Here is a 21,805-nt window from a genome sequence, read left to right as displayed (position 1 = left end):
TAGATTGTATTTATATATCTTTTCCACAGCGTGGGGCAGGCAGTGAGAGTGGTCCAGCTGACCTGCTGAGGGACCTCACTTAAATTAAAAGTGGCTGTTATTTTATTTTATTTTGACAAGACATATTTATTTATTTTTATTAAAAAAATATTATTATTATTTTTAAATGTTTCATTTCCATAGGCTTTTGGGGAACAGGTAGTTTTTGGTTACATGAGTAAGTTCTTTAATGGTGATTTGTGAGATTTTGGTGCACCCATCACCTGAGCAGCATACACTGAACCCAAGTTGTGACTTTGGATGCATCGTCTGACCTCTCGGGGCTTCTTTGGACACACCTGAAAACTGGGAACGGTCTAGTCAAATTCCCCGGGAGGAGAATTTGACTAGACAAAAGTGAATAAGCTCTTAACAACTGCTTGCATTTTTTAGAGAAAACTTTTTAAAAGCTGAGTGAACACTGTCTCAACAGGCCCAGGAAGGAAGGGCACCTTGCATGGTGATCTGGAAGTCTCTGGGTCAAAGAACCCCATGGGGTGGAGTTCACTGCATTGCGGCTCTTTCATCCCTCTCATGGGGTAAAATCCATCACCTCAAGCTGTGGGGTTCTTTTACCCCAGAGACTTCCAGATCCCCATGCAAAGTGCCCTTCCTTCCTGGGCCTGCTGAGACAGTGTTAGCTCAGTTTAGAAACTTTCACCCCGTGGGACTCTTCTACCCTCATGAGGCCTGGAGTTGCACAGAGGTGAAATAGATGGCTCTTCACACAGCCCTGTGCCCCGCTGGCCCATGGTCACTGTCAGGACAGCAATGAGTTAAATAGAGCCCACAGGAGAGCAAGACCACACTGCTCTAAAGCCCAGAAACAAAGTGAAACCCAGCTGTGAGAAGGGGCACCTCAGTGTAGCAGGGACTCCTGTCCTAGCCACCACAGCAGGAGGAGCAGTGGGCAGTCGGGACACAGCACCCACCCTCAGGGACCGAAGAGTGGACCTGCTGTGAAGCTGGTGGGTCAACAATCTGCAGGAGCAGCGGAGCCTGATGGATCCCAGAGTCTGAGGGTTCTGTTCATAATTCCCTTTGCTCTGGGCTTCGACAGCCTACGTTATACCTAGGTGCTGGCAATTCACGAACTGACCTGCGCCATCCTCCGCAGTGTGGATGACACATGGGTGGACACAAGAGGGAGGCTGAGTCGAATGAGTTCATGACAGACTGGAAGCCGAGCCTACTGAAATCCCTTTTGGAACCAGGCAAGCAGTCAATAAATACAGACATGAATAGATGGATATGGAATTTCTATGACCCAAACACCCACACCAACAGCAAGTTAGATTTACAGCTCAGGGAAGATGACTCTCTGCTAACAGCCATGCTTCGGTCTGCCCTAAACCAAGCCCACCTACTCACCACCCTCCAGCTGCCCTGAGCTCTCTCTTCTTCCTTTCACCTGCTCTTCCCCTGCCTCCACTTCCTCAACACTCACTCCCCATTAACCATTGCAGTCAAGGTCACGCCTCCATGTTTCACTGGCAGTCTTCTTTTGCAGTCACCAATGACCTTTTCATCACCAGATGGAATTAAAATTTTTTTTTCTACTGCTATATAATATATGTACATATTTTGGGGATACATGTGATATTTTGATACATGCATAGAATGTGTAATAATTAAGTCAAATTATTTAGGAAACCCATCGCCTCAAACATCTATCATTTCTTTGTGTTGGGAACATTTCAGATCTTCTCTTCTAGCTATTTTGAAATAACTTCTCTGATTATATTCTGTTCTCTGCCTTCTTTGCTGGCTCTTACTTATAATACAACCTAAGTTATTTACAAGAAACTGTCCTTAGCTCTCTTTTTCCTTTTCCCCTCTCGCTTCTGTCTCCTTGCAAATTTCATCCACTACAACAGCTTCTCCTCCCACAGCTGTGGACTCCATCAAGTGGACTCTTCTGACCACCATATGCCCCTCAAGTCAGAGCCCTGCATCTTCAACCTTTTGAGCATTTCCTGTGTGTCCCCCAGCCACTGCCCACCATTCTTTATCAGGTGTCCAACTCAAATGCTTGACACTCTCTTTGATATCTCTCTTCCTTTATGTATTCTCAAAGAACCAATTAGCAAGTACTCCTTTCTCAACTGTTATTGTGATTCTACCTTCAAAATTCCTTGCCAAGAATCTCACTTCTGAAATCCATGTTGGAGTAAATAGAAATCTGAGCAAAATATATGAAACAGCTATTTTCAGACATTGGACGACAGGCAAGAGGACTGTGGGTCCCTGAGAGAGGCAGGACCCAGAGTCTCCCCAGCTTTCTGCCTGAGGGCACTTTCTACCCACAGCTTATGGGAGGGGCCCAAGCAGAGATGACAGCTCTGCTGAATTAAGAGATCAGAATAGGAAGACATTTGGGCCAGCTCTTAGTTGAGGAGGCAGGGTAAGAAGATAAGGAGAACTATGGCAGAAACAGCCCGCCAATCTGTATATGGGTCTTTTGAGCTTGTCGGTGAATACTCATCAGAGCAAGTATGAAAGAACTCCATGAGCAGGGCAGAGAACTACAAGCACTCACATCAGGCTCACACAGTTAAGCTCCTACCAGAGAAGGAGGAGAGACTTGTTAGGCATTCAGAAGAAACTTCCAAAAGCTTGAGTCTTTTCAGATGCAGTTTCTCTATCTATTGAAGTGATCTTTTGCATAATTGGTACTAATATGTTGGTAAGGATTTTTACATTTCCTCGTAAAATTTTACATTTCTGGAGAGAGATCCAAGATGGCTGACCACTAGCAGCTCGGGCACGTAGCTCCCAGTGAAAGCGCAGAGAACGAGAGGACGCCACACTTTCAGATGAATATTTGTAGCTCACGGAACAGGAGATTCCCAGTGGAGGAGCTCCACGGGTCGCCAGAGCGACTCTTGTGGCCTGCGCGGCGGTTTTGCTGGCGCCTTAAAGCGGCAGTTCTTGGTGCAGAGTCCAGAGATTCCTGGACAGAAAGGCACCATCAATCTTAACACCGCTGTCTTGGCCGGCGCAGTGGATTGCTCAGATTTCGGCGCTGGGAATCAAAAAGTTGGACGTCCGCTCAGAGACCTAGTTAGAAAGTCGGTAATTACAAAGACAACAGACGGATACATATATAATGAAGGGAAGAAACCAGCCTAAAAAGGCAGAGAATACTCAAAATCAGAATGCCTCTCCCTCTATAGGGGATCGCAATTCCTCATCAGTAACGGAACAAGGCTTAATGGAGAACGAGTGTGTTCCAATAACAGAAGCAGGTTTCAAAATGTGGGTGATGAGAAACTTCTGTGAATTAAAAGAACTTGTTCTAACCCAATGCAAAGAAACTAAGAACCTTAAAAAAAGGTTTGACGAAATGTTAACGAGAATGGACAATTTAGAGAGGAATATAAGTGAATTGATGGAGCTGAAAAGCACAACACGAGAACTTCGCGAAGCATGCACAAGCTTAAACAGTCGAATTGATCAAGCAGAAGAAAGGATATCAGAAGTCGAGGACCAGCTCAGTGAAATGAAATGAGAAGACAAGATTGGAGAAAAAAGGATAAAAAGGAATGAGCAAAGTCTCCAGGAAATATGGGACTATGTGAAAAGACCTAATCTACGTTTGATAGGTGTACCTGAATGTGATGAAGAGAATGAATCCAAGTTGGAAAATACTCTTCAGGATATCATTCAGGAAAACTTTCCCAACTTAGCAAGGCAAGGTAATATTCAACTCCAGGTAATACAGAGAACACCACAAAGATATTCTTCAAGAAGACCAACCCCAAGGCACATAATTGCCAGATTTATTAGGGTTGAAATGAAGGAGAAAATACTAAGGGCAGCCAGAGAGAAAGGTCAGGTTACCCATAAAGGGAAACCTATCAGACTTACAGCAGATCTCTCAGCAGAAACCCTACAAGCCAGAAAAGAGTGGGGACCAATATTTAACATCCTTAAAGAAAAGAACTTTCAACCCAGAATTTCCTGTCCAGCCAAACTAAGCTTTATGAGCGAAGGAAAAATTAAATCTTTTGCGAATAAACAAGTACTTAGAGAGTTCACCACCACCAGGCCTGCTTTACAAGAGCTTCTGAAAGAAGCACTATACATATAAAGGAACAACCAATATCAGCCTTTCCAAAAATATATTAAAAAGCAAAGAACATTAATACAATGAAAAATTTACATCAACTAATGGGCAAAACAGCCAGCTAGCATCAAATGCCAGTATTAAACTTATATATATTTTAATTGGATAAAAAGCCAAAACCCATCGGTATGCTGCATCCAGACCCATCTTACATGCAACAATACAGAAAGACCCAAAGAGAAGGAGGAAGATTTACCAACCAGAGAGTAAAAATAAACAAATAAACAAAAAGCAGGAGATGCAATTCTCGCCTCTGATAAAGTAGACTTTAAAGCAACAAAGATCAAAAGAGGCAAAGAAGGACATTACATAATGGTAAAAGGATCAATGTAACAAGAATAGCTAACGATTCTATAGATCAACGAGATAGAAAATTAACAAGGATATTCAGGACTTGAATTCAGACATTCTCTCTCCCTCTTTCTTTCCTTTTTCCTCCTCCCCATTCTCTCTCTCTCTTTCTCTTCCTTTTTCCTCCTCCCCATTCTCTCTCTCTCTTTCTCAAAAAAAAAAAAAAATTTTACATTTCCTCGATGAAATGGCTTATTGTATTCTATTCTTGTAATGTCCTTGTCAAGTTTTGATATCAAGATGATGCTGAGCTGGCAATGTTCTTTCCTTGTTTCTAGAAAATAATTTTGTGTAGGCTTGGTATTACTTCTTTCTTAAATGTTTGATAAAATTCAACACTAAACAATCTGGGTCTGGAGTTTTCATATGGGAATTTAATTCTCAGTTAAATCTCTTTAATTTAGATATGATTGTTAAGAATCTCAGTTTCTTCTTTTGTCAGTTTTGATAATATGTGTCTTTCAAGGAATTTATTTTAAGGTTTTGAATTTATTGGCATGAAATTGTTCATAATATTCTTACTATCCTTTTAGCATCTATCTGTCGGGTCAGTTGCGATGTTCCTTTTTTCATTCTTGATACTTTTAACATCTCTTTTTTTCTTAGTCTAACTAGAAGTTTGTCAATTTTTTATTTTTATTTTTTGAGATAGGGTCTCACTCTGCACACAGGCTGAAGTGTGTGGTATGAGCTCAGCTCACTACAGTCTTAACCTCCTGGTCTCAAGCAATCCTCCCACTTTAGCCTCCTGAGTAGCTGGAACTACAGGTGTGGGCCACCATGCCCAGGTATTTTTTTTTTTTTTGTAGAGATGGGGTCTCACTGTGTTGCCCATTCTGATCTTGAACTCTTGTGTCAAGTAATCTTCCTGCCTCAGTTTCTCAAAATGCTAGGATTACAGGTTTGAGCCACCACACCTGGCCAAATTTATCAGTTTTAAATCATTTCCAAGAACCAAGATTTGGTTTCATTGCTTGTTTTGTCTTTTTCTATTTTATCGATTTCTTATTACTTTCTTCCACTTACTTTGGGTGTGATTGGAGCCCCTTTTTTCCTTCTTAAACTTATTGATTTAGTCTTGGCTTTTTATTTTTTGATTTTAGTTTTCATTGTTATTTTTTGTAGAGACAGGGTATCGCTTTGCTGTCTGAGGTGGTCTCAAACTCCCAAGCTCAAGTGATTTATCCAGACCTCCTAAAATCCTGGGATTACAGGTATGAGGCACCACATCCAGCTTAGAACTTATTTTCAAATAGAAGCATCTAAAGCTATAAGCTCTAACTGCTTCCCACAAATTGTGATATGTTGTGTTTTAATTGTCATTCTGTTAAAAATAATTTTATAGTGGAGAAACTTAACAGAGATCATTAATCAAATGACCAACATAAATTCCATCAGGAATGAAACAAATAGAAATCCTGTGCTACCTGATATGACACAACGAGAAGAACACAGCATTGCTTCTGTGATATTCTGATATTCTGCCAGAGTTGCATGATCTGATTCCAAACATGAGGAAACACTGAGTTCATCTCCCAGTCCTCCCCACATCCTGCACTCCACTAGGCCTTTTCACCACCCAGACTCCAGCCTTCCCACCCTTGTGCCTTTGCTCACAGTCTTGCTGGGACACCAAGCTCTGTCTGCTGACACCTTACCTTTCCTCTCGTGCCCAGCTCCAAAGCACCTTTCCACAGAGCTTGCATGCCTACCCACCCATAAGCACTTTCCTCCATGGTTTCACAGTATTTATAATTTCTTTTCTTTTTTTTTTTTAAAATGGAGTTTCACTCTTGTCACCCAGGCTAGAGTGCAATGACATGATATCAGCTCACTGCAACCTCCGCCTCCTGGGTTCAAGTGATTCTCCTGCCTCACCCTTCCGAGTAACTGGGATTATAGGTGCCCAGCACCATGCCCAGCTAATTTTTGTATTTTTAGTAGAGATGTGATTTCACCATCTCTACTAAAGGCGAGTTCGAGGCCAGGCTGGTCTCGAACTCCTGACCTCAGGTGATCCACCTGCCTCAGCTTCCCAAACTAAACTGCTGAGATTATAGGTGTGAGCCACTATGCCCAACCAGTATTTTATTTATAATTTCTAATGTTGACATTGATACATGTGGTCTGCTTCCCCCAATCAAATTTAATATTTTAAAGAGAGAAATTCCTATTCAGTTTTATATCATTCACAGAACTAGTTCTATTTTCTGAATAAAGTAGTTCCATAAAATACTAAATAAATAAATCAGCAAATGATGTTTTCTAACTAAGACAATTTCCCCCAAACAAAGACTATGCTCGAGGCCAGGCATTCAAGACCAGACTGGGCAGTGTAGTGAGACACCATTTCTACAAAAACAAAGAAATGAGCCAAATATAGACTGTATCCAGGGTCTAAAAAATTTTCTTAAGAACAGCAAATTGTTCTTTTTTCAAAATGGGAATAAAATATACCCTCCATACTCATACATACTTAAGAAACCACAGTTAATTAAAGGAGTGTGGATGGCATTCTCTGATTCTTAGAGAAGAGTAGGTCAAATTGGGTTCAGAGTACTCATTTCCCTCTCCCTCTTTGAAATTGTATTCTTAATGCCTGACAGATGAGGTAGGCTTATTCTGTTTTGCAGTCACTTTGTCTATCCTTTGTAAATACAATACGGCACACTGCTTTTCTTCAACTTTGCTAATCCCTTCAGCTTTAGAGATAATACTTTGTCAGAAAAAGGGGAAAGAGCCAGAACAATGATTTTTCCTGGGGCATAGGTTGAGGCAGGTCCTGTGGGGATGCACCAGCAATAGGAAATGGATCAAGGAGAGTCACAGCCCTTAACTCCAGGAAAGCAAAATTCCAGGAGTTTTCCTTAGAGCCCAGAACAAAGTAAATAGACAGAACCTGCCTCTCATAGTTGCTGTGGCTCTGCAGATACCAATGTGAAGGGTCCCAGAGAACTCTGGAGAATGTCCTAGCCACAGGGCTGGAGCTGCATTGAGATGACTCTCCCCTCCCCAGCCTCTCTCACCTGATGGGCACTCCAGGTCAGGACCAGGAATTGTGATAGAGAACATTCTTTTAGGAAGTAGGACAATCTCTTAAGGTAGATACTATGTGACCTTTGAGATTACTCTCAGAGCCTGATCACCAGCAACAGCAAGCATTTCCTGAGGGACAAAGTATTCCATGTCCTTTGCATGGTTGATGGTTTAATTGAAGGACAGAGAGAATACTCGCATGAAGTACTGATGCAAGATTTTCTTCTCAGTCACTTTGCAAGCTGGGAATCTCTGGCCAGGGATGCTCTGCCCAGGCCTCACTCGGCCATGCTACCTGCTGCAGGAGACAGCCCTCCCACTCAACCCACCTAGGCCAAGTCTGGCTTGTGCACCAGTTCCCGAGTTCTTGTCCCATGCCCAAGAAGAATGAGGATACACCAACACTCAGAGTGAGTAAGGTGGGGAGTTTTATTAAGTAATGAAACAGTTTTCAGTGGAGAGGGGACATGGGGGTGGCCCCCCTACCTGAAGGCAGGAAAGTCCCCCCTAATGTGACTGAGTCTGGGGCTTTTATGGGCTTAGAATAGGGGAGGGGCAGGCCATAGGTTGTATTGCAGAAGGCAACATTTGATTGGTTAAAAGGTATTATTCAGAAAGAATTGATCAGGAAAGGGTGGGCAAATAGGAATAGAAATTCTCACTCTGGGTTACCAGTTACATCTGGGACCAGCAGTCTAGTCTTCCAGCCTTCAGGTTGTTTTTCTGGCTTGAAGGTAGAGTTTCACTGGGGACCCCTCTGAGGGGTTATTGATCTCTAACTGCCATTAAAATAGAGATGAAGACCAGCCTTAACTCCTTCCTGCTGATAGAGGACAGTGTTTTGGGAAAACAGCAGTTAGATGTCCCTCGGAGGCCTTTCTGAGGGTCCCAAGTAAAAAAAGGGAGCCATGATGCAAGGCAGTGCTGGCCAAAGATCAGGGATGAGTTACAGGCTACACGAGCTGGAGAAGTTCTGAGGGGAGAGGAGTTCAAGGACACAGGCAGGCAAAGCAGATTCAGGGAGAAGGCAACTTCTTGGTCAGCCATCAGGGCTAGCGCTAGTGCTGGGAGCACTTCCTAACAGAAACAGGGGTCTCCTTCTGCCTGGCCACCCACATCACCTTGAGTCACCCATCACCTCTTAGTTTCAGTTTTTAATGGGGCAATATTAAACCACATTTCTAAAAAAGACTTAAAATATGTAACATACCTATCATTGGTTAGCATTTCCATAGCATCTTTTCCTGTGATTTTGGCAGGTGCCACAGTGGGGCATGATGGAGAAAAACACCTTACAATGGAGGAAGACTGTAGCTAAGGTGATGTGCAACTCAGGACTCCGAGGACTGGACATGATGCCCAAATCAGAACCTGGTTTTTCTGTGTCACCAGCCCTGGATCCTCCTTGGCAGCCCTGATCCAAGTGGTGAGTTCACCCGAATCCCTGAGAATGTGAACGGAGTAGAGATTTCTTTGCTGGCATCACCAATTCCAGATTTTCCTGGGTGGTGTTCCAAAGAGAACAAGCAGCCCTCCTTGAAGAGCTCAAATCCTGTCTCCCTAATACCTACCCGACCTAGCTCCTCCCTCACTAAGGAGAAGAAATGTTCCTCTGCAAACCCCTAGCAACCCTAGGAAGGAGAGCCAAGATGAGGCAGCTCCACGACCATCAATTCTCATTATCATTCTCACCATAGTTATCATCATCTAGGGAGAAACAGGCTGCGTGTTTTGTGCCATCCGACTGACAGATCCATTTATACCACTGTCTAAACAAGACCAAAAGGAAAATGCTCATTCGCTTTTAACAGAACTAGAAAAAGCACAGACTTCTCAAGTTTTAAATAAGTTGAGCTGCTGATTGTAATATTAAAATTTGAGGTTAAGATTACAGAGAGCTGGTAGGGCTGGCATATGGTATGTTACTGAGGGTCCCCAGTGGGACTGCTGTGGGCTTGTGGTGATGGAGAGTTTTCTCCTCTATTGTTTTCTGAGTTTATTCTTGTAGACACAGATGTCTTTGACACCTCCAGCCTATCATTTGCACATGAATGGTGGGTCTGGGCAGCAGTGACCTAGGCCTCTAGAAAATTAGACACACCCAGGCCAGCACAACAAAGGACAGGAATTCAAAGCAATTAGGAAGACAACTGCTTTGAGAGGGAGATTACAAGGAGCACAAAGATCGAGTCCTGTTGTCTTCACTACTCGACACTCAAAACTTTAAACTTTCCTAGCAACTTCTAGTCCAGAGCACTGGGTAGGGCTCTTTAAAACTAGTGTAGGTCCCTCCTTGAGGGCAGTGAAGGGGAAAAATCAAGACATGGAGAGAGCAGGAGCTGTGTTCAAAGTCATGATGAAAGAGGCATGTGGATGGGTCTCACGTAGTTTGAGATCTGCTTAATAATCCCAGTAGCCAGCTCATTGGATGGGTAGCAGGCTGGGTTCTTTGTTGTAGACAGCAGAACCCACTAGAGCTAATCAAGTTACAAGGACTTATCAAAGGTTAGGGGGTAATTCACAGAAGCTCCAGGAGGGCCAGAGAATTCTGCAGAAAGGAACAGAGCTTAGAGCACAGAATTCCTCCATCGACGTCCCTTCGGAACCTTTAAAGAAGACAATAGTAAGTCCAACCTTGGAGGTAGCCCATTCAGCCTTGGAAAACATTGCCAAAACAAATAGAGCAAACTCTTCCAAGGAATTACTCCAGGTACCCAACTCCTTACTCCAGTGCTCCTATCTGGACTGCCTATTAGCCCTAGCTATATACCCGGGTCACAGTGGTTTGTGTGCACCTCCTGTGACACCCGCTGCCCTTCAGCCCTAACATCTCTGACCATTTGGCTGCTCACATTGCCCCCAGCTCTTGACAAAGTCCGGGTGGGTCACCAGAGCTCTGCTTTTGGGACTATAGGTCCTTACTGATATTTCTCTCAAATAACATTTCTCCAAACATAATTGAACAAAAAAAAAATAAAAATAAAAAAGCTTCATTGGCCTTTTTGAACCCAATGAGTAGTTGTTAGGGCATAACTTATCATTATGTTACTTTCATGTCTTAGTTTTCTACAGCTCCACGTGCAGCCCAGACTAGAGTTCTCTTTCCCCATCACCCACTCCCCGACCTGCCTTCATTAAGACAGGAAAGTTGTTTCTACCTCAGTGCTCCAGGAAGCCCCTGACAGTTCCAGAAGTAATTCTCTCCAACTGAGCCAGAGGTGTGGAGACTGGTGCTTTCCACTGGGGAAAGTTGCTCAAGTTCCTGGGAGTTCAACCAAGCCTTCCTCTGAACTCAGAACTGACTAATGGGCCAACGAGGAGAAGAGATCGGTAAGACACTACAGCAGTTCTCAAGCCAGAGTGGACACAGAACTCACACAGGGAACTTCTCAATATACCAGTTGCCGGAACCTACCATCTCCAGAGATGCTGAGATGTCACACTTAGGGCAGGGGCCCAGGGATCTGCATGTTTAATAAGCTCATCAAATGAGTGTGATATAAATGCTCTGTAGGCCCCATTCTGAGAAACACTGACTCCACAGTATTTAAGTAGACTGCTAAGACCAGACACTAGAGATCAAAACATAAACTGTACTTCCTAGTCACCTGCTGTATTAACCATGATGTCTTGTTTTCTGTATTCTGATGCTGTGATATCTGGGGTCTTGCTGACCATGGAGGGACTGCCCCTGTCAGGTTACTCAATTCCTAGGGATAATAAACAACTTATCTGTGAGCACCTTTCATAACAAACCAACCAATCCAGAGCCCACACCCACACTGCCTTCTTTATTGGGGTCTCACACACTGGACCATATCCACCTGTCTTAATCACCTCGGAGCCAGGTATCAGACAATTAGGGACAGACCTTATGCCCCAGAGTCCACTAAAATTATTCAAACTAGCCATTCTTAAGCCTACTTGCACTGCGTCACCCATGACTTCCCATGGAAACCACACTAAGGATTCCTGCCCTTGTTTTTCCCTCACTCTTCTGCCTCTTGACCAATCCTCCTCGGTGCCCCCAGCCCATTCATGGCATGCTCCTTCCTCTTGGAACTGTGCGTAGTAAACTATCTGTCCAACAGTCATCATCTCATAACCTACTGAACTTACTCTACCTCAAATTCCCTACTAATACACTACATTTTAAAACGCTTTGTGATATTGTGATTTATAATGAGAAATATATTTGGTCTTCATCCCAGTTCCTGGTGTAGAGCTTCTAAAACTTTTGGAATTTCCTAAGAGATAAGAGCAATAAAGTTGAAAGAAACACCTTTTGTTATTCATAACAAGTCCCTTCCAATCACATCTGTTTCTGTTCATGAGGTGATTTTTGAAAAGCCTTAAGGATGGGGGACCAGTTGCCAGAAGACCCAATCATGTACTTAGAGGGTTGGAACTTTCACCCCTACCCCTACCTTTTGGGGAGGGGAGAGGGGCCAGAGATTGAGCTAATCACCATGGCCAATGATGTAATCAGTTGTGCCTACATAGTAAAATTTCCATAAAGACCCAAGAGAATGAGGTTCACAGAGTTTCCAGGAGGTAAACACATCCACAAGCCGGGAGGGTAGCATACCCAGAGGAGGCATGAAAGGTTGCACCCCTCCCCCATACCTTGCCCTATGCAGCTCATCTATCTGGCTGTTCCTGAGTTGTAGTCTTCATAATAAACTTGTGATTTAGTAAGTAAATTGTTTTCTATGAGCTGCGCTAGCAAATTATTGAACCTGGGGAAGAGGTCAGGGGAACCTCCAAATTATAGCTGGTTGGTCAGAAGCCCAGCTGTCAGCTGGACTTGTGGCTGGTGTCAGGAGTGGTGGGGGTGGGCAGCTTTGTGGAACTGAGCCTGTAACCTGTAGCATCTGCATTAATTCCAGGTATAGACAGCGTTTAGCATTGAATTGAATGGTAGGATATCCAGTTGGAGTCCACAGAGAAGTGGAGAATTGCTTGGTGTGGGAAACCCCCCCACATATTTGGTGACCAGAAGTAAGTGTTAAATATTGTGGGTAGTAAAGAGGTTTTATTAAAAAAATTTTTTTTAACTTGTATTTTAGGTTCATGAGTGCATGTGCAGGTTTGTTATATAGGTCAACTCATGTTACAGGCGTTTGTTGTACAGAGTATTTCATCACCCAGGTACTAAGCCTAGTACCCAATAATCATTTTTTCTGATCCTCTCCCTCCTCCCACTCTCCACCCTCAAGTAGACTCAGTGTCTGTTGTTCCCCTTTGTGTCCATGAATTCTCATCATTTAGCTCCCACTTGTCAGGGAGAACATGAGGTATTTGGTTTTCTGTTCTTGTATTTGTTTGCTAAGGATAACGGCCTCCAGCCCCATCCATGTTCCCACAAAAGCCGTGATCTCATTCTTTTTTACAACTGCATAGATTTCCATAGTATATATGTACCACATTTTTCTTTATCCAATCTGGATGGGCATTTAGGTTGATTCCATGTCTTTACTATTGTGAACGGTGCTGCAATGAACATTCACATGCATGTGTCTTTATGGTAGAATTAGTTCTATTCCTTTGGGTGTACACCCAGGATGGGATTGCTGGGTTCAATGGTAGTTCTGTTCTCAGCTTTTTGAGGAATTCCCACACTACTTTTCACCATGGTTGAACAAATTTATACTCCCACCAACAGTGTATAAGTGTTCCTTTTTCTTCACAACCTTGCCAGCATCTTTTATTTTTTGACTTTTTATAGTAGCCATTCTGACTGGTGTGAGATGGTATCTCATTGTGGTTTTGATTTGCATTTTTCTAGTGATCAGTGGTATTGAGGTTTTTTTTTAATATGTATGTCTTCTTTAGAAAAGTTCTGTTCATGTTCCTTGCCTACTTTTTCATGAGGTTATTTGTCTTTTTTTTTAACAAAGTTGTTTGAGTTCCTTATAGGTTCTGGAAATTAGACCTTTGCCAGATGAATAGTTTGCAAATCTTTTCTCTCATTCTGTAAGTTGTTTTCTCTGCTGATAATTTCTTTTGCTATTTTTTAATCCCTCTCAAACCTGCAGCTTGAATTCTAGATGGAGAGATTCTAGTCATGAGTATAAGAAGATGATGAAGATTAAAAGATAATGGCCTTAGATGCAAAACTAAATAAATTAATAAAAGTGTGGAAAATCAGAACTAAAGGGACTGGGTGGATGTGATGTCACCATGCCTGGGAATAAGGATCAGCCTCAGGAAGCAGGCAAACTGAACAGGGCCTTGAGAGAAGCTTAAAACTGACCAGCCACAGCTCCCAGGCCTCCTAAGGGCCTAAGAATGAGGGCAAACTGTATTATGTGGTAGGTCTTCAGTTTTCCTTCAGTGGCAAAGGGACTAGAGACTGTATCATCACCTCTCAGGTGTGGTGCTATGTAATGGGTGCTTTGCTTCTGAGACAACATCCACAATTTTCAGTGAGTGATGAGAACCCAGAGAAGCCAAAGAAGGGAGAGTCCCAGGCAGGATTCCTTCCTTTCCTAAATACTACATTCATAAGAAATAAGGCCAGGTGCAGTGGTTTATGCTTGTAATCCCAGCACTTTGGGAGGCCAAGGCAGGTGGATCACTTGAGGTCAAGAGTTTGAGACCAGCCTGGACAACATGGTGAAATCCCATCTCTACTAAAAATACAAAAATTAGGCAGGTGCCTGTAATCCCAGCTACTTGGGAGATTGAGGCAGGAGAACTGCTTGAACCCAGAAGGTGGAGGTTGCAGTGAGCCGAGATCATGTCACTGCACTCCCGCCTGGGCAACAGAGCAAACCTCTGTCTCACAAAATAAAAATGAAAATAAATTCATAAGAAATAGAATTTCGGCTGGGCGCGGTGGCTCACGCCTGTAATCTCAGCACTTTGGGAGGCCAAGGCGGGTGGATCACCAGGTCAAGAGATCGAGACCATCCTGGTCAACATGGTGAAACCCCGTCTCTACTAAAAATACAAAAAATTAGCTGGGCATGGTGGCACATGCCTGTAGTCCCAGCTACTCGGGAGGCTGAGGCAGGAGAAGTGCCTGAATCCAGGAGGCGGAGGTTGCGGTGAGCCGAGATCGCGCCATTGCACTCCAGCCTGGGTAACAAGAGCGAAACTCTGTCTCAAAAAAAAAAGAAAATGATTAAAGAGACAGACATTTGGTTGGAATAAAAAGTCACTACGGGATGATTATGACAATGGTGATGGTGATGATTCATTTATTCCCTTAAAACCATTTATTGGACACCTACAGAGTACAGTCACTGTTCCAGGCACTACAGTAACAATAATGAGCAAAGCACTCACTCTTGGTCCTCATGAAGCTTACTTTCTAGTGAGGGGAATAGATTTCAGAGTCATATACACACCTCTGTGAGCGTACAAAGGAAACAAAAGTGTCAAGTGGTAGGTGCTAAGAAGTGTAGCCATACTGTCAAGATGATGGTTTTGTTGATAATGATGGCAACAAGTTTAAAGAGTTGAGTAAACTCCTAAGGCAGTACCACTTAGATGGACTACTGGCTCACGTGCAAAGACTGGCTGTTCTGGCTCTCATGGCCCACAGGTGCTGGCGCCTACACTTCTAACAGCTTCTCTTCTGCATCTGACCCATCCTGAAGGACACTGAAAAGGTGGAGGCTGCTCCCGGTAGTCCTGCCAGGGACCTAGCCAGGGGCTCAGGGGCCTCAAGGGCCTTTCTCACATTCTTGCCATGCGCCTGATGCCTCCAGGTCCTTGCTATAGGATGGCTCTGTAATGATCACATGATCTCCCAATCCAAGGCAGACCACCATTAACTTTCACCAGCGTGCTGCAGACCAAGGATCCTGCAAAGTGTGGATGTTCATTGTAAGTGGTCTCAATGACTTCTAAGAGGTAAATGCTGTGATTCTACAACTGGAAGGTAAACCACTGCAACCACTATAAAACAAGGCCCGATATCTCTCACAGCCCTTTTGCGGAGAGTGGGTGTCTACATGTGACCCTCCTGCATCCCGGCTCTCTGAGGCTCCCTGGCCACTTGATACAGCAGAACGGGATGCTTCCTGAAGAAGCTGGTGGCTGCTCTTTCCTGTCTCTGGAATCCAGCCATCACGAGGTAGCCCAGCAACCATGGGGAGGGGTTCCTTTAATGGTTCTGGTTGATGGCCCAAGTGGGATCCACCAGCAACAACCCAGTCACGTTGAACGGGTGAGCCCACAGATGACTGCAGCCCCAGGACCAGTCACTATCAGCCTCTGTCCATGGAGCAGGGACAAAGAAGCTGTCCTACTGAATTCTGCCCAAACTGCAGATTTGCAAGTAACCTAAATGTTGTGTTCTTAAGCCACTAAGTTTTAGTGATTTGTTACTGAGCAATAAAGAATCAGAAGGCCCATCAGGCACCGTGGAACCTGCCGATTTCTAGGGCAGCCTCCACAGGTTCTCGTCTCCTGTTGAAAATGCCAAACTCCTGCTTTCCCCTTCTCCAGTTCCAAAATGAGAAAGAATCCACTGATCCTTTCTTGTTTGCAAATTAAGCAGCTGGGCAGCCCTCTTGCAAAACAGGCAACGTTTGTTGTCATTTCTAGGAATAATAAGGAGGAGGAGGGAGGCTGAGAGAGGCAGCTGTTGAGAAATATCTTTCTCCTGATCCGCCTACCAGGTCCCATGCAGACCTAGCCTAAGAGAGAGTTGGAGCAAACTGAGTCACTCACATGCACCCCACAGTTAGTGGAAGCGGGTTCTCAGTTCAAGTGTGGTTTTGTGACCTTGAGTGTCTCTGACAACCTGCTACAATGGCCCAGCTTGAATAAAAAGGACTTCCCAGCAATAAAGGACTTCCCAGCAATAAAGGACTTCCCAGCAATGTTTTTTTTTTTTATGTTGGACTGTTTCATTCCTCCCTCCATTATATGAACTCCCAATCCTGGGGAGCTTTAGTAGATTAGTGACATAAACGATAGCTCCTTCCATTCCAGGCTCACCTGGGCCATTTGACCTTTGAGTGACATTCTTTTCTTTGGTGTTTGGAGTTTGTCTTTCTCTTTGGGCCCCAATACACCAGATTATTGGGGATGGTTATATAGCCAATGATGGCTAAATGTTTCTGTAACATACTCACCTACCACTCACAATACTCTGCTCATAATTATCAAACCACCAGCGAAACAGAAATAAATAGATCCTAATTTATCTTTGCCCTAATAGGAAACTTTGCCCTAATAGGAAAAGAAATAAATCTGCAAAGAACAGTATTTTCATGTCTCTCATAGACACAACAGCCAAAAATCAATTAAGGGAAAGTTTAGACTTCTCACTTTCCCTCTCCATTAAAACAGACTCAACAGAGGTAAAATGCTTTGGGATTTTGGGGGAGAAAGAGTTTAGAAAATAAAATCACAAACCTGGTGGCTTTAGAGTTTTCTGACCACCCAGGTTTCCTTCAGTTCTTTTTCTCTAAATGAACACCTACAGCCATTAATGCTCAGTGCCTGAAATACTTTCTTTTCTCTTGGTCCAGATGCCTTGATCCAGGAAAAATGCTCATTATTTCAGCAATCCAACTGCGTGGTATCTGGCAGTGTCGCAGTCTTGGGGACTGAGCCCTCAACCTGTGGGACTTGATGCTATCTCCAGGTAGTGTTAGAACTGAATTGGGGGACACCCAGCTGGTGTCCCCTGCTTGTTGGTGGAGAAGAAGCCCCCTGCATTTGGGCACGGAAGTCTTCCATGTTGATGGTTGTGGTGTGAGAGCAGAGGAAAAGCAGTTTCAGAGATTTTCCCTGAAACACTGGGCCATGGAATCTTGCACTCAGAAGGAAAAGAGGCTCATTCTGGTCTAAAGGGGAAAGAGAAGTAATTTAAAACACACACTAGTGCTCCCAGGAAAATCAGCAGTGGGGTAAACAAAACATTAAACTGGAAAGATCCACAAGCACTGGCCGGGGCGGCAGGCTCTGCTTCACTGAAAGGGAAAGAGAAAATGTTCAAAGATTTCCCGTGTGCGGTCAGCTCTGACGAAAGCCTCCCTCCTTTATCCCAGGACCCAGGAACTGGCAGTTTCTCCTGCAGTGTCGCCTCATACAGCATTTTCCTCCAGTTGCTCCTAAAGCACCCACGCTTCGAGACTCACCCATCTGCTGCTGTCTTATGGTTATTGCATGGTATCTTTTATTAAATGGAATTATCTTCAAGGTAGCCTTAATTGACCAATAAGGCCAATAATCACAAGGCTAATATTCTGGCCAATAGTGGCATTATTATTATTATTATAGAGACAAAGTCTTGCTCTGTCACTCAAACTGTAATGCAGTGACAGGATCATAGCTCACTGCAACCTCAAACTCCTGGGTTCAAGAAATCCTCCCACCTCAGCCTCCCATGTAGTTGGGACTACAGGTGCATGCCATGATGACCAGCTAATCTTGTTTTTTCTTTTGTAGAGATGGGGTTTCAGTTACCCACACTGATCTCAAACTTCTGGCTGAAGAAAACCTCCTTCCTAGGCCTCCCAAAGTACTGGAATTACAGGCATAAATCACCACACCTAGCTTTGACATTATTAATTTTAATAAACTTATTTACTAGATTATTCTCATTAAAGACTTCACCTATTACCTTAAGGAAGATAATAAGTATTTTTAAATGTACCACTGTGCCTATACAATACTCAACAGAGCTGATGTGTGGTTGTGACAATGGCCCATGCCAGCTGTCTATTGCTGCATAACAAACCATCCCAAAGCACAGTGGCTTCAAACACCACTGTGTTGTTCCTGTTGATTCTAAGGCTCAGGAATTTGGGCAAAGCTATGTAGAACGATCCATCTCTGCTCCACAGGGGTCACTGGGTGACTGAGCTGGCCACACGCAGTCATCTAGGCATGATGCTGGCTGCCGCCCCGTGCCTTAAGCTTCCTGCACTCTGACCTTTGTCTGCACAACCTCACCAACAAGCAGCTTAGTCTGAACTTCTAAACAAGACAGCTGGCTCCCAAGACAGAGAAAGAATAGAACCTACAACTTAAGGAAGAATTTCTGCTGTATCTTATTGGCCAAAGCAAGTCACAGACCAACTGGCAAAGTGACGCTGCAAAAAGGGCAGATGGGATAGAAGGGTCACTGTGACCTCCTTTGGCAACACAGACTCTTAAGAATACTGAGGCTGTGAACAAGTGTTGACTTCTTGATGTTGATGGCTGCAGGTTAGTGACAGCAATTGTCCAGGACAGACCCACTGTCTGCCCACAAGGTAGCTCCAGGACCACTGTCCATCACACACAACTTTTGCTCCCTGTGAACTTATTTCTCTTCCATAATATCTGCAGCCAATATTTACATAAAGACTCAATATTAAGATAGTAAGATGGTCACCACTAGCATCTTATTCTTCATCACTAACTTTCAAACTTCTCCACAGAGATGACCCTGGAGGCTCGGAGAAGCAATGGTGTTACCCCAAGGAGACTGGCCCCATTTAAAAGCACAATTCCTTCACATCTAAATTTCTATCTTAAAAAATCATGCAAATTTTACTTGTAATCTATAAAATATCTATCTGTTTTAATGAAAATTTTAAAAACATGCTTTTCTCCTCCAAATTCACCCACAGAGTTGATGCTGTCAAAAGTGTCTTTCCTGGCACAGAAACCCAGGACTGGCACTGGTTCCCTGCTCCAGACCCACGGGGTGAGGCTACACCCCACAAAGCAGCAAAGCCTGTGATGCCCTCACTCGGGAATGGCTGCCGGTGCTGACCAATCCCTGCTCCCACTGGGAGAAATGGGGCCCAGAACTCAGCAAGAAGGCAGGCCTAGGGGTAGTCCTAGCTGAATGATCATGTGAATTTTATTGAATGTAGATGGAGTTCTAAAAGCCCAGAAAGAGACTTGTATCCTAAATAGTGGAGCTCCATGGACAAGAATGGAGACATCCTGGCCCCGCAACACGGGCAGCATCCATGCCAGATGGCAGCTGGGGCTCATGACTGAGGGGTCTGAGGCCCCTGAGGTGTCAGACAAGCCAGCGAGATGCTGACTATTCACTGAGCAGTCACTGTGTGCCTGGCACTAGTTAACAAGGAGAAGATTAGGTCATAGTTCCTGGCCAGGCACAGTGGCTCACGCCTGTAGTCCCATCACTTTGGGAGGCTGAGGTGGGAGGATCACTTGAGCCCAGGAGTTCTAGACCAGCCTCAGCAACAAAATGAGTCCTCATCTCTACAAAAAATTTAAAAAGTAGCTGGGCATGGTGATTTATGCCTATAGTCCCAGCTACGTGAGAGGATGCAGTGGGGGGATAGCTTGAGCTCTGGAAGTTGAGGCTGCAGGGAGACGTGATGGTGCCACTGCACTCTAGCCTGGGAGATGGAGTGAGACCCTGTCTCCAAAACAAACAAACAAAAAGACATAGCTCCTGTGGTTGGGCAACATGCACTCTGAAAAAAGGCCTCTTCCCACCCCATGCACCTCGAGACATGAACAGGCAGAATGGGAATGCTAAGATAACCAGCAGGCTCAGGGGAGCTCACTCAGTTCCCAGGGGAATCAGAACCAGACCTCAGTGTCCCCTGCCCCGGCCAGTCTCCCAGCCTCAAGCAGTGGTCTCTAAAGTGGATACCCACTACCAGCACCACCAGCAGCAGCAGCACCTGAACACTAGTTAGAAATGCAGATTCTCAGGCCTACTGGACCCTACGGAGTCAGCAAGGGGGCAGGCAATCTGAGTTTCAGCCAGCCCTCCGGGGGATTCCAGTGCAGCTGAATTCTGAGGTCTCTGGCCTCATGTGCCCACAGTCCTCGGGAGACAGCCAGCGGAGTGGGTAGGAACTCAGGCTTCAGAGGAAGCTGGTGGCTGGGAGTCTGGCTCTGACTTACCAGATCTTGTGAGCTGGGACATGTTTTCAGCTTGTCTGAGCTCTGTCTCCTCACCGGTGGAAGAGGGTGCTAAAAGGTTTGATGAAAGATGGGAGGTGAAGTGACTTCGGCTTCCTGGCATTGAGCCCGGCCCATTGCGCCTGCTCAGCACCTGCTGCTCTGAGTCTCTCCGCTGACACTGTCCACCCAGCCCTCTGGCGTGTTCTCAACCACATCCACTTGGTGGGTATAACTCTGGACGAGGAATCATCCAAGCAGTGCTCTGCCTGCAGAAATCATATCCTTGGAGAGACTCTGGCTGTTGCAAATCCCTGGCCCTTTTCCCCAAGGAAACTTGGCCTGAAGGTAGCCCCCCATGGCTGCAGCATAGCCTCACCCATCCGCGCCACAGCTCTCTTGAGTGCCCGACCCCATGCTCACCACTCTCCACACCACAGAAATCACAGTGAGCCCATCACATAACCACAGCGTGGCCTCTGCATCCTGATTCCCAGTGGAGGCCCCTCACGCCCGCCCAGTCCTGGGGCTGGACTGGGGCTGCAGATATCAGCACTAGGGGCCGGAGAGAACTGACCAAAACCTGGTAATGAATCTGCCTAGCTCTTAATAACTGCATGACCTCTCCCAAGACACGTAGCCTTCTCAGGCCTCTGTGAAGATCATACATGTTTGTGAAAGTACTTTGTACCTTGTAAAACCATATACAAATCTCAATTGTTATTACAGATGATACAGTCTTCAATTCCCTTGCAGGGAACGTTGTTTTCCCTGGATCATAAATTCCTAGAGGGCTATATGCTTTGTACAGTAACTAATTCAACTCCCTGTAAGTGCTTGACAGACATAATTTATAATGATGGCCACATATGTAAACCATAACATGGACCATATAATTGGTCGGCTTTTCTTTTGCAAAATGTGGATGATACAAGTATTCAAAATCACTTACATTTAATCATATAAGCATCTTTAGATATGCAAAGTGTATATATTCATGCCATCTGTTAAATCCTGATTTGCTAAGCATGTGCATATAAAGACATCTGGGCTATACCGATTTCATAGATGTTTCTCCCAAATGCCCTGACCGTGGAAGCAATCCACTTCAACATTTTCAGATGTATGTTCCCCACTTAACTGGGGGCCTCCTCCCAGGGGGCAGTGAGGTCAGCGCAGTGCTCACCACAGCAGGCCAGAGCTGCTCACACAGAGCATGCGCTGCACGGCTGCCTGGGGCTGTGGCCTGCTCTTATCAGGAGCAACTGGTACCTCTCTCCCCACATAAACAATTACGGAGAGGGAAAGAGAAAAGCCTTAAATATTTGCTTTCCTTTACAAGACCACCTACAAAATGTTGTTAAGACCCTGCAGGCAAAATAATCTGTCATGTGTCCAGCACTGGGC

This window comes from Aotus nancymaae, unplaced genomic scaffold (genome assembly GCF_030222135.1).
Source record: "Aotus nancymaae isolate 86718 unplaced genomic scaffold, 86718_ANA_hifiasm-v0.15.2.pri h1tg000032l_0, whole genome shotgun sequence".
Classification (NCBI taxonomy): domain Eukaryota; kingdom Metazoa; phylum Chordata; class Mammalia; order Primates; family Aotidae; genus Aotus; species Aotus nancymaae.
This window is presented reverse-complemented; position numbering follows the sequence as displayed.